The sequence below is a fragment of the Limulus polyphemus genome, unplaced genomic scaffold (assembly GCF_000517525.1).
Source record: "Limulus polyphemus unplaced genomic scaffold, Limulus_polyphemus-2.1.2 Scaffold2982, whole genome shotgun sequence".
In the NCBI taxonomy this organism is placed as follows: domain Eukaryota; kingdom Metazoa; phylum Arthropoda; class Merostomata; order Xiphosura; family Limulidae; genus Limulus; species Limulus polyphemus.
In genome coordinates, this window is record NW_013668592.1 from 129,663 (window position 1) to 142,494 (window position 12,832).

General features: G+C 30.8%; 1 protein-coding gene and 1 long non-coding RNA gene across 3 annotated transcripts in view; one reads left to right on the forward strand and one right to left on the reverse strand.

Moving 5' to 3' along the window:
• Positions 1–4,701, forward strand: part of LOC106468372 (transcription factor E2F4-like) — a 33,762-nt gene extending 29,061 nt beyond the window's left edge. For both annotated transcript variants that reach the window (XM_013928790.2, XM_022396716.1), the window contains one exon: positions 386–4,701. The gene's annotated coding sequence lies outside the window, so the exon portion shown is untranslated. The remainder of the gene's footprint in view (positions 1–385) is intronic.
• Positions 4,702–10,403: 5,702 nt separating this feature from the next.
• Positions 10,404–12,832, reverse strand: part of LOC111088007 — a 6,465-nt gene continuing 4,036 nt past the window's right edge. The window contains exon 2 of the long non-coding RNA XR_002612634.1: positions 10,404–11,827. This is a non-coding gene — a long non-coding RNA (uncharacterized LOC111088007). The remainder of the gene's footprint in view (positions 11,828–12,832) is intronic.

Consider the following 12,832-nt stretch of genomic DNA (forward strand, 5'->3'; position numbering starts at 1 on the left):
AACTTTCCACTGGTGTTATGAACCATTATACAGGATAAATCCATAATCTAATGAACCATGTGTGTACCATAAGCCCACACTGGTTCTGATGGATTGGTATGTTACCAAACTTTCCACTGGTGTTATGAACCATTATACAGGGTAAACCCATTAATCTAATGAACCATTATACAGGGTAAACCCATAATCTAATGAACCATGCCTGTACCATAAGCCCACACTGTTCTGATGGATTGGTATGTTACCAAACTTTCCACTGGTGTTATGAACCATTATACAGGGTAAACCCATTAATCTAATGAACCATGTGTACCATAAGCCCACACTGGTCTGATAGATTGGTATGTTACCAAACTTTCCACTGGTGTTATGAACCATTATACAGGGTAAACCCATTAATCTAATGAACCATGTATGTACCATAAGCCTACACTGGTCTGATAGATTGGTATGTTACCAAACTTTCCACTAGTGTTATGAACCATTATACTATGTTGAACCCATTAAATGAATGAACTATGTCCCAAAAATCCTGCACCGTTCTGATGGATTTCTATGTTACTTAACATCCCACTGTTTTCCAAACCATTATACAGTGTAAACCAATTACTCTAATGAACCATGTCTCAAAAACACAACACTTCTGATCGATTGGTATGTCACCTAATGAGTCACTAACTAGTGTTATGTTGTGATAAAAATTGCATGATATATTTTTCTGGACAAACTTAATTTTTTGTTTTCTCATATGATGGAGTTCTCATTGTAAAAAGTTTTGTTAATTAATATTATTACCATTTGTTTCAGCATTGAGTCTTTACTTGGATATATTATAGATAATTTTTATTTAAGTCCTTGTATTACTAGTTTAGTCAGCTTTGTTATGTACAACTACAGTTACAATGAGAAAACTACTTTTTAAATTTTCCACTAATTAATTGAAGAATAATTTATAGTGATTAATGAAATCTTTATATAACTTGATATTTCATTTTAGTTTTCTGTAAAACAGTACTCAAGTTGGTGATGGGTATAAAACTAATTTCCAGTGTTGTTGAAAGGAATAAAGATGTATTATCACAAAGTTCTTACACTGTAGACAGTGTAACAGGGTTCCACTTTTGTGTAGATAGGCTTACAATAGAAATAACTTTTTCAATGAGCAAAACTGTTCTCAGAAGCCTAGTTCTCAAGCTGCACTACATATGGCTGACCTTGTGCATTATGTTGTTTTTAGTCGTGCCTATATTTAAATATTTTAATTGAATGTCGTGCACTTCACAAGCAGTAAATAGAATAAGGTTTTTTATGACTGACTTAACTTATGAATAGCTTAGCACAATATAAAGTCATTAAAAAAATGAAAGTGGGGCATATAATATCCTTTGAATTTCACTTACTTATTGAAATAAAGCTTGTTATTCATCATACACTGATACTGAAGAAAGATTTTGTCTGTATGTATTTGCATACATTTTAAAACTATTTTATTACTTTAGATGTACTTTTTGGTAAACTGATACAACTCTACCATACTAGTAAAAATTGAAGTTATTATAAAGTATGGTCAGTATAAAATTGGAAATGGTTATGAAACATCACAAAAAAGACTTGATAATTTTTCCACTATTTTCTTTTTTAAGTAGTTCATTCAGTACAGGTTTCATCCTGTGCTTTCAGGATGAGAACAGAAACTGAACTTTCACCTCCCCTCAGCATGATGTCATTCTTATTTGTAAATATATGTTTGCAAGTGAATTATTATTGTGTTTGTAAAGTTTTGTAACAAGATTGTTTAGTTGTTATTTGTATTGTTTCTAAGGAGATTTACCTGGTGTTTATTGAGATGGAAAATTTAATGTTAGTTTTATGCAGTACATTATTTAACCATTTCAAATTTTCTGCTTAAAATATCTAAAGTTCCTGTTTTCAGGGATCTGACCAGAGAATGGGTTCTGGTTGTAATCCATAGAAATTAGAATTAATAAAGATAGTAAGGCCTTTAGTGATCAATTCAGTAGAGCAAGCTATCATTTACACATAATAAACAGTTTCTAGTGTTTGTTATGGTAAACCTTGTTTAACCCTTTCACTGTACAGTTAATTTTCAGGCTGATTCCCTAAAAGTGTCAATTATCCACCAAAACGTAAAAGTATGACCTTGACCCTTTGTATTACTCTTTCAATATTGAAAGAAGCTATATGTTCTATATCTGACAGTAATATTTCGTGAAAACCGTATTGGAGAGTGAAAAATAATGATTTAAACAAATAATTGAGGAAAAGTAGAAGAAAAGTGTTTTCCAGTAAATGGCATAAATATAGAAAAAACAAAGTCAATAAACATACAGGTTACATAGTATAGAACACAGATGGCAGGTTTGGCGATTTTTTTGTCAATTACAGGAGGGTATTCCTGCATGTTGCAGTAGAGGGAAACTTTTTTTTGATTGCCATGGGGTAAATCCGAATTTCACAGTCAGTGAATATAAATTTTTATTTGGATATATCCAAACTATGCAGTAAAAGGATTAATACTGAACTGAAAATAAGTATGGAGTTTCAAAATTATGTAATGAAACCAGGATGGTTTGTTTAAACTTTTCAGTTGTATAAAATATGACTTAGTTAAGTAAAGTTAATTGTTGCAAATGATTATAATTAATTATACTTGTCGTAAGACGTTAGTATTAGGCTTAATACTCGTGTCTTATAACAATTATAATTATTCTTACCAGCTTGGAAAAAGGTATTCACACCATAACAGTTATTGTAAATTATTGTTGTCTGAACAGTTTTGGGCTGTTTTTTAGTGGATACATTTAGGCTGATGAGAAGAAAACAAAATTCAAAGTGAAACAAGTTTATTTTTCTCAGCTGATAAATTGTTAAGTTAAATATCAAATGTGATTAAGTTTATAATTCTTAAAAACTTGATTTGTAGAATTACTGAAATACTCAAAAGTTATAAATAAAAGTTGTGTTTGACTATTAACTGTGTCTGTTTCTAGATAGTAAAACATTACAGAATTCAAATTATGAAAATGAAATTATATTTAAGTCAAACATATGGCAAAATAAGAGTTGTTTTTAATGTATAATATTTTTTATATGATAACTGAAGATTAGTGCTGTTCTATCACTGTGGAAGTGTTATATTGTGGACTAATTAATGTGTAGAACTAAAAAGTAGATGTCAAGCCTGTTCAACTACCCAATTTGGTCCAAGATTTGAATTCAGACTTTGTGATAAAGAAATTACTTTTCAGGCATGAGTGCTAGTTTATATATAGTTTTGAATATGTAGATGTGTTTTAGTTTTGTTGAACTTGCATTATTAATTTTCATAAGTCTAATTTAACAAACTTTGAATTTCATTGATATCAAATTCAGTAACATTTTGCTGATCTTGCAAAAGTAGTAAAAAGGTTCAATTCAAATGATTGGATGTTTTCAGGCATACTGGTGTGGTAAGGACTATTCAATGATAAATGTGTTCTAACTTGTTATTACCTATTTAGTAATTAGAAACAGTATAACAACATGATTCAGAAATATATAATGTTTGAATCTTTTTTATTACTATTTTTAGTTCTAATATCTTGAAGGAAAACAATTTATGCTGCATCCTGAGAGAATTTAATTTTATGGCCAAAGTTACCTTAAGAATTTTATTATTTTTTTTTTGCAAGTACCCTAATGAAACATGTAAAATAGTGCTGAGGTTATATTTTAAACAAATTCTCTCATTGGATGAACAAATTCCACTTAAGAGCTAACTTTTTTAATTTCTTGTTGTATTGGTTCTTCCAGCAACTAATTACACTTCAGATATTTGTTTCACAGCCCTTAAATTAAAACAAAAGATTGCTTAGCTTATTAAGTGAGAGGAGTTAGTATAATGTTATTTCAAACTGATTTGTTACTCCTAAGGTATTTTCTGCAAGAAGCAGCACATCTCCTAGGCTTGGCATGGCTAGAGATTAGCATGCCAGACTATAAATCCAAGAATTCATAATTTACAACATAATGCTGCAAAAAATATGCTTTACATTTTGAGGTGCTGAGTGCATTGTAAGAGTGACAGTCAAATTTCACTGTTCAATCAGAATAGCTCAAAAATTAGCAGTGGTATGATAACTTACAGAAATACAAAAAAAAGAACACATTAATTTTTTAAAAAGATACCTACTGAACTGGTATCATCTGATGGTCTTTTTAAGTGATAAAAATAGGGTAAAAAACTTATCAAATTGAATTCAAATCTTAACGTGATCAACAATATTTTTTAATTTCCATTGCATAATTGTGGATTATAAGTATATTAAATTCATCTATAACTGTCTTGTGGAAATATTTGGCTTGAAGCTTTTTTAAAATTGCTGCTTCAAATTTACAAGAAGAGTGTTCAGTAACTTAAGTTCTAATTGTTGAGTAGAGACATTAATTATTATTATTTTGCATTTAATTTGAGCTAAAACTACTTATTGTGAAGTTTTGTAAAAAAAACAATCTAAGTAACTTTGTATAAGAATGAGTATTTAGAACGTTCTCCATACACAAAATTAACCTATGATAGAAATTGTTACATTCTGACTATAATGGTCCTAAGTATTTCAAAACACCATATTTAGTTTATAACAAATGACTTTCCGATAGATGCAGATTATTCAATTACAAATATTTTCTAAAGTAGTGAAATTGGTGTTTTATGTTTAACAAGTGTTTGAGATAAAGTCTAATAGCAACTAGAATATTCAGAAGTTGTATCTTACAACAGAACTTTTATTTTATAACTTTGGCCACAAAATACGTTTTTGAAGCAATGGTTTTAGAGAGAGAGTGAAAATTACCTTCTTAATCCAGTTATAATTGGTAGACAATTCAGCTTCACACTAACTTTCCAATTCTGGTAATCAATTTAATATTTTGTTTGAAAACACAATCAAATGGTAGAATTAAAATTGATATTTTCAATGTCTGTTTCTTTTAAAAACAATCAACATTGACTTGTTTTTTTTATTCATGTTTTGTAAATAAAAATCTTAACAGTAAGTCTCAGTGTATTTCTTAAATAAACTATAGATATAATTTTCTATTCATTACCTCTTGTATGAATAACACATGATGATAGTTAGCTACATCATCACAAGGAAAAGCTAAAAAAAGATAGAGAAACCTTTAGTTTTTCATTATTTCCATAATTATAGCTAGTGTTTTGAATTTCAGAAATCTTTTTATCTTGCAAAATATATGTCATCATTTTAGCTTTTAAGTGAAAAATATTCTTGTATAAAAAAGAAATTAGTTAGTAGTTACTATTGATATTATTCTCTTGTTTTAAGTTTATTAACAATTTAAAAATACAAATCTTATTTGGCCGGGCATGACCAGGTAGTTAGATCACTTGACTCACAACGTGAGGGTCGCTAACACAGATAGTCCTCACGTAACTTTGCACGAAATTCAAACCACAAATGTATTTTAAAAATGATACAACTTTTTTCAGGACTTATTATGAAAGTCTTCTTTATAACATAATCTTCCAGGGTGTTAATGGAACTACTGATAAAGTTTTATCCATTTCTTAACAGATAAGTTGTGCCCAATATATAAATGTATATAATGTACATATTTCTTTAGAATCTAATATTTAACAGGTCCCTCACAAGCCAGTTTTTCTTAATTTGAATTGAAATTTTTTGGACATTTTTATTGGCTAAAAAGAAGGCATTTCTCACACTCTTTTAGTGTTGGAGCTGTGAAAAGCGATCTGAAGTGGTAAGGTGACTAAAATCTGTCAGTGCATCATGAGCTTAAAGGCCAAGCACAAGAAGCATGGAAGTCTTTGACTTGTAATGCCAACTACAGGACATACATACACTGTTCCTACAGTTGAGCAAATGTTCCATGTACTCCTCGTAATCCTGGATGCAAAATTTCTCTTCCCTGCTCGTAATATAGGTTATAGATATTATCCTGTTCTTATGATTGAGTTGAGGCAATGCCATGACCCCATAATGCTGGGTTCAGTTTGATGTACTTCTTGCTCCTACGGTTGTTTTGGGATTTTGTCCAGTTTCAGCCGAAAGCTCATTTCCTCTTTGTAATTCTGGTTGCTTGGACGTATGCCACTGTGTTTACTTACTGTTGGGGTTGATGAGTATAGTTAACATGGTCCACATGCCCTAGCCACTATGTTTGTTACCATATATTAGATTGTTACAATATATTTTTTGTTCCTCAACCTCCTAATGCCGAGGACGAGTTATGGAACCTCGTCTGTCCAGTTGAGGCTGTGAATGTACATAGCTAATTCTGTTTATATTTTACTATGGATTGCACCTCTCAGAACAAATTGCACTTGTGCACATCCTTTTTTCCTCACATATCAGATTTATTTCCTACTTCAAGGGCGAAGAGCATACCTGTTCCAGAAGTAGTGCAGTCCCCCACATGTGTTTGTTTTCATCTTAAAGCACACCCATTCATTCTGGGTGGTTGCTTTCTGCTTGATTTCTATGTTGTGCACCTACACTGGCCCATCCACCTGTGCAATGTGGGATTCTAGTTTTGTGTAAGAGGAGGTAAAACAGTATCGGAAGTTAACATTTTTCTTACACTGAAAATGTATTTCTGATAGGTACTTACCTCCTTTTACACACTTCCCACCATTCCTCTCCACTGCTGGTGTTCTTCTCTTGGAATCTGCCAATTCTCGAAAGTGAAGATTGAGTGGGCATAGCAGAGGGAGCTAGGTGGCCCAATACTATTGGTGGAGAGTAGTCATATGTAATGTACATGTTCCAAAATGCTGCAGAATTGATGGGTACATAGAATGGTGCAGTGATGGCAAAAAATTTTTAGCAATGCTTAAAAATCAGAAGAAGATTGAGATAGTTTTGTGTGAGAGGATGCGAGTATCTAACAGAAATACATTTTCAATGTAAGAAAAATGTTAACTCCTGCCACTGACCTGTTTGTTTGTGGATTCTCACCTGTTAAAAGATGCTGAACTTTGCTTACCACAGCTGGGATTACAACTAAAGCAGGTCTCTTTCTGAATAGACCTGGTGCCCCAAGTTGATCCATATTCCTTTCTTTTCCAATGCTATAAGTGCAAGGGATATCCCCATCTTGGAAATTCTAAATCCCAGATCTAAACACATCCTTATGATCTTAGTGCATGAATATTTGGTATTGGAAAATGCTGTTACATACCCATCCCTAAAACAATTTTTGATGGCACCACATTACCTACAAAATGCTAAGCAATGTCAAAATGTAGTTCTGATAAATGTTGTTCCACCACAACTTTATATTTGCTTTTGTCAAAATTGTTTTAATATAACATATTCAACCCTTTGTGGTCTTTTTTTTTCTGGAGAAGAACAAAGACCTCAATTTATATTATAACTTCAAAGTTAATGTTGATAAGTTGGAAACAGTTTTTATATACCATTTTTTGTCTATAAGAATATCTTTTGTAACTAAAGAAACTTATTATTTTATGGAAAGTCTGATTTTTGCACCACTTACTAGGAGAAAGCATAGCACGTTTCACAAAACATTTCAATGAAACATCTGTACTTTGTTAAGTCTTGAATGTTGCAGAACAAAACTTGAACAGTTTATATACAAAAATAAATTCTTCTGAAGAAAATGAACTTCTCATTGTAGGTCTAAAATCTTGAAGTCTTCAAACATACACTGCTATCATTGAAAATGAAAATTTCAGCTGATATTTATTGCAAAAAATATATATTAGTATTACTTTCCATGTAAAAACAAATAATTAGGTTAATCCTTACTTCAGAATCATAACAATATTATTGAAAATTCCTAAATTTTCACACAAAATTGGATTAGTTACAATATGAAAGAAACCTGGAACGTGTACACAAGCCATATGTATTACAACACTAACGTGGTTTCAGCAAAATATTTTTACAGTAAAAACGAGTATGTTTCAAAGTGATATAAAGAAATTCATGTTAACAGATTAAACCACATTGTGAGTTAAAAATAATCACATTTCAAATTTGTACAAGTCTCTAGATAATCTTTGTTTCCTGAAACCATAGGTCTGATTTTGTACCTTAATATTATCAACCATCATGCTGTTTCTTCTAATACAATCTCTCACAACACTACTTGATATATCAAACCTCCTCCCCCTATTGTCATATAACTTTAGTTTCATTTCTACTTACTTTTACAACTATTCAAATCCTTTTAATTATATTTATGAAAAAATACTGGAATGACTTGTATAAGATTTGTAAACAGTCTTCACACGGAGTTTTGCTCACGTAAACTTAAACCAAAATTTCATTATTTTTTTCAACAATGTTCTTGTTTATATACTTAGTCTAACACTCTCTTGACCTGTTTATAAAGACTGAATTTTTTTAAACAGTTCAGAGGCAGTTATGACAATCCATTACATAATATATTACTGAGGTCACTTGAAATAAAGCACAAGAATAACTATTACAGTTAGTTTATGATAATTATATATTTTTTTTACCTTTGTTTTAGATATGAAACTTCTGTTTACTATAATATTAAAACCTTTAAAAAAGAAATTCTCAGTTCATTAATATATTCCAAACATTAAAATTTATATTGAAAAATACAGATTGCTTGTTTTTCAAAACTGTGACTAAAAAACTAGAGGCTTTGCATTGTAATATTTTATAAATGTATGAAATCTGATTTAGTTATTCATACAAAGCTACACAATAATTGTCTGCATCTAACTATCCCTAATTTTGAACTAACAAACTGGAGGGAAAGCAGCTAGTCAATAACACCCACTGCCAACTTTTAGGTTACTCTAATTGAATAAAGGGTTTGAACATCACTTTCATAATGCCTGCCCTTTCAGCTGTGGGATGGTCAGTCCCACTATTCATTGGTAAAAGAGTAGCCCAAGAGTTGGTGGTGGGTGATGTTGACTAGCTGCCTTCCCTCTAGTCTATCACTGGGAAATTAGGGACAGGCCCTTGTGTAGCTTTGTATGAAATTTAAACCAATTTTATAAAGCACCCATAACAAAGTGCAGAGCATGATTCTGCAGCAGTAGAATGGGAACTGTAGACCCTCCTATTCTAAGTCTGGTATGCTAACCATTAAATCCCAACAATATATGAAATTCAAGAAAAACAAATTCATGCAATAAGCTTATCAGTTGCTAACACTGACATATGTTAGCATTGAATGTTTTAACATGAATGTGGTGATTTGAATAATGATAAACAGAAGAGTGAATTGAAACAAAGTTAGTAAGAATCAATGGTATGAAACTTTCAGGAAAGCATGGATAATCAGCCAAATGGCAGTTAACCCAACACATTTATAAACAGTTATTGAGAAGTATTTATCAATAATTACCGTAACTAAGTAAAGCAAAACAGATACATAAATAAACAACCTACTGGTAGCGGATATAATATAGATTATCTATCAACCAATGAGATGTTAATATTGACTGAAGTAAAGGAGTTCACATGTATTGATGACCCAAAGTGGTAGTTAATGTGCTAATACTGACCAAAATCGTAACTAATACAATTGTCTGAAATAAAACTTAATATAATTAACTGAGGAATGGTAAATATGACAGATTAAACTTCTATTAAAGAGAAGTAAAATTAAGTTACATATAATTTAAACTTTTTTCATACAAAAGAATTTTTATTAAATATCAGCACTGAACTTAAAACTGGTAACTATAAACCTTTTGATTGCTGAAAGGAAAATGCTAATGTTTCTCTAGTAATTTACCATTTTCACATAAAACTAAGCAATAATTAAAGTTATTTATTGCTGTTTATAAATACTTTTTTTTTTAACATATCCTATCAATAAAGTTATCATTTATATTACATTGTGAAAGGTATTTTAGTCTTTATTTACAACAAATTATAATTTGTAATAAAATTACATTTTTATTTTGGTAATAATTTTTTAATAAATTAAGTATTCATAAAAAAAATGTATCTAGCTGAAGTCAAACAGAAAACATAAGTAGGTAAAATAAATTCTATTAAAACTTGACACATTCACAGGTACTAAAACACTTTGAGCAAAAATTAATAAAAATTTATATTTGCAAATATTTTCTTAGTTGTTGCTATAGTATGCACATATACATGTAAGACATCTAGCAATATTAAATTTTAAAAAGAAACATAACTTGGGTATTCAACTAGAGTATCACACCATTCTTTTTTGTTAGGTTTAATACAAGAGGTTTTTTTCATCAAATCATATCCGTATAATGATTAAAATCCACTTTAAAAGCAGATTATATATTCTAGCCTTGATTTCATTTAGTGTAAACCTCTTTTATTTTATACATATTGCTAATTCTTGGTATTACTAACGATCTTAAGTACAGAGACATATCTAGGACAAGAAGAACTACAATTTTTCTACAGGTATAAAATAAAGTCTAGTAATAAGTAAAAAGAGGTTGCTGATAAGTACAGTCAATTAAGCCATAAACTTGTTAATAGCATTGTAACTACCACACTGAAGCTATCTCAAGTCAAACAGTACATTACATATTGTTGCGAGTTATATTTTAATTTAGATGTTAGTTTGTTGGAGGGTGCATAATGCAATATTTACAAAGTTCATGAAAGTTAAGGTATCTTTAGAATTTCGTGCAGTGTGTAGAAAAGAGGGTATGACAAATACAAGAATTGGTAGTAGTTGTGTATGGTGTTTCTTACACCTCCAAATTCTTTTGGAGGTGTGTCTCCTGGAGTAGGACTGGCATCCTAGTCTGGACACCGGGTGAGCATGTTTTGGTGTGACGGGGATTTGAACCTGCAGATTGTGAGTCGAGCACCCTAACCACCTGGCCATGCCGGGCACAAGAATTGGTGAAGTATTTAGTAAGTCAATAAAAATAATCAGTGCCACTCAGTAAGTTATTCAGCTCTTTAGTTCAGTTACTAAGCTACATAGTGAGTTAAGTGTCTGTTTTTGATCGATTAATGAGATAGAAAATTTAACAAGTGAGCTTATTTGTGAGTTAGGCATACAATTAGCCTAAGAATTTCTGTTCAAAGGTTGCTTGTGAATTAAGCCTACAACTTTAAGTAATCTGTAGCTAAAATTAAAGATGCAACAAACTAATTCTTTATTATTATGTGAATTGGACTTGGAATTAATTTTACCAAGTAACCTAAAAGAACCTACCTTATGAAAGAACATGTTACAATAATGTGATTTCTAAAAACCCTATTTGAACTACATGATTAACAGTAATTGAAAATCAAAAATGTTTGAAAAATACAGAGCAAGACAGACACAATGTTATTAGATGAATGAATGAATGAAGTAACATTATTATAACAAATCTCTAAAACACTTCCCTCAGTAAAAACACCTTTCATCTCTTTGATGGCCACTTGATACATTAATATCTTCAACACATTAGGCATTTTAATACGTCCAGCTTTTTTGTATAGTTATGATAACTTTGCATTGATACTTTTAGATCGTGATAAAAGGTCTTTGTTATTTTGATGTTTGGATCTTTGAAAATAACCCCTAAAGCTTTTTGATCTTCCAGGTGAATTTTTCTTTCTTCTTCCATCTTTCATTGTTAAATGCTGAACAGTTTTTCCCTGATTATCAGTTGATAATACCTTCAGTTGACCATTTGGAAGCTGTTCGTAATTCTCTCTTACATTCTTCTGAACATAGATCTCAACCCACAAAGGACAATGCAAACTCACAAGCCCATTCAACATCCATCCAGCTGGTATAGCAGGGTGAGATAAACCCTCATGAACAATACCCCAATGTCCTGAAAAAAATTTTAATAAAAACTGTTTAAATTTCAATAATTCTCTTACTGTATATGTATGATTGAGGCTGGCTAAGTGGAATAATTTCCTGTGTGAACTCAGTGAGCAATGTAGAAAAATATAACCTTTAATGATACATGCTGCTTCACAGTTATTATAACCTGATTATAAAGTAGTTTTAAGATGACCAGAAAAAAAAAGGCTATGTTAAAAACTCGGAAAAAGGACAACATGGCCTTATTTGCTAGAAAAAGGTTAATTCTAAGAAAACATAAAACTATCATATTTATCAGGACAGAAAAAAAAAACCCTACTTGTTTGTGTTAAACTCATGCTTAACAACAAAAATACCCTCACTATCCAAAGTATGTTGAACTTGCACGACATGCATCTAAAATTCCATATAACCAGTGACATTATTTTATAATTTATAGAATAAACTTACAGCCAAATAGCTTGTTTGAGTCATGACATCTGCATGTTGATAAGCATACTTTTTATTACAGAATTGAAATGTATTTTTACACTTAAACATTGATTCATAATTTTTCCAATTTAAAGACAGGATATACAAATATTACACTGTCATTCATATCCTTGTTGATGTTTACACAACACACCCATCTCCTTACACTATCCTTCATATCCATGTTGATATTTACACAGCACACCCATCTCCTTACATTATCATTGATACCCATGTTGATATTTACACAGTACACCCATCTCCTTACATTATCATTCATATCCATGTTGATATTTACACAACACACCCATCTCCTTACACTATCATTCATATCCATGTTGATATTTACATATTACACCCATATCCTTACACTGTCATTCATATCCATGTTGATATTTACACAGTACACCCACATCCTTACACTATCATTCATATCCATGTTGATATTTACACAGTACACCCATATCCTTACACTATCATTCATATCCATGTTGATATGTACATATTACACCCATATCCTTACACTGTCATTCATACC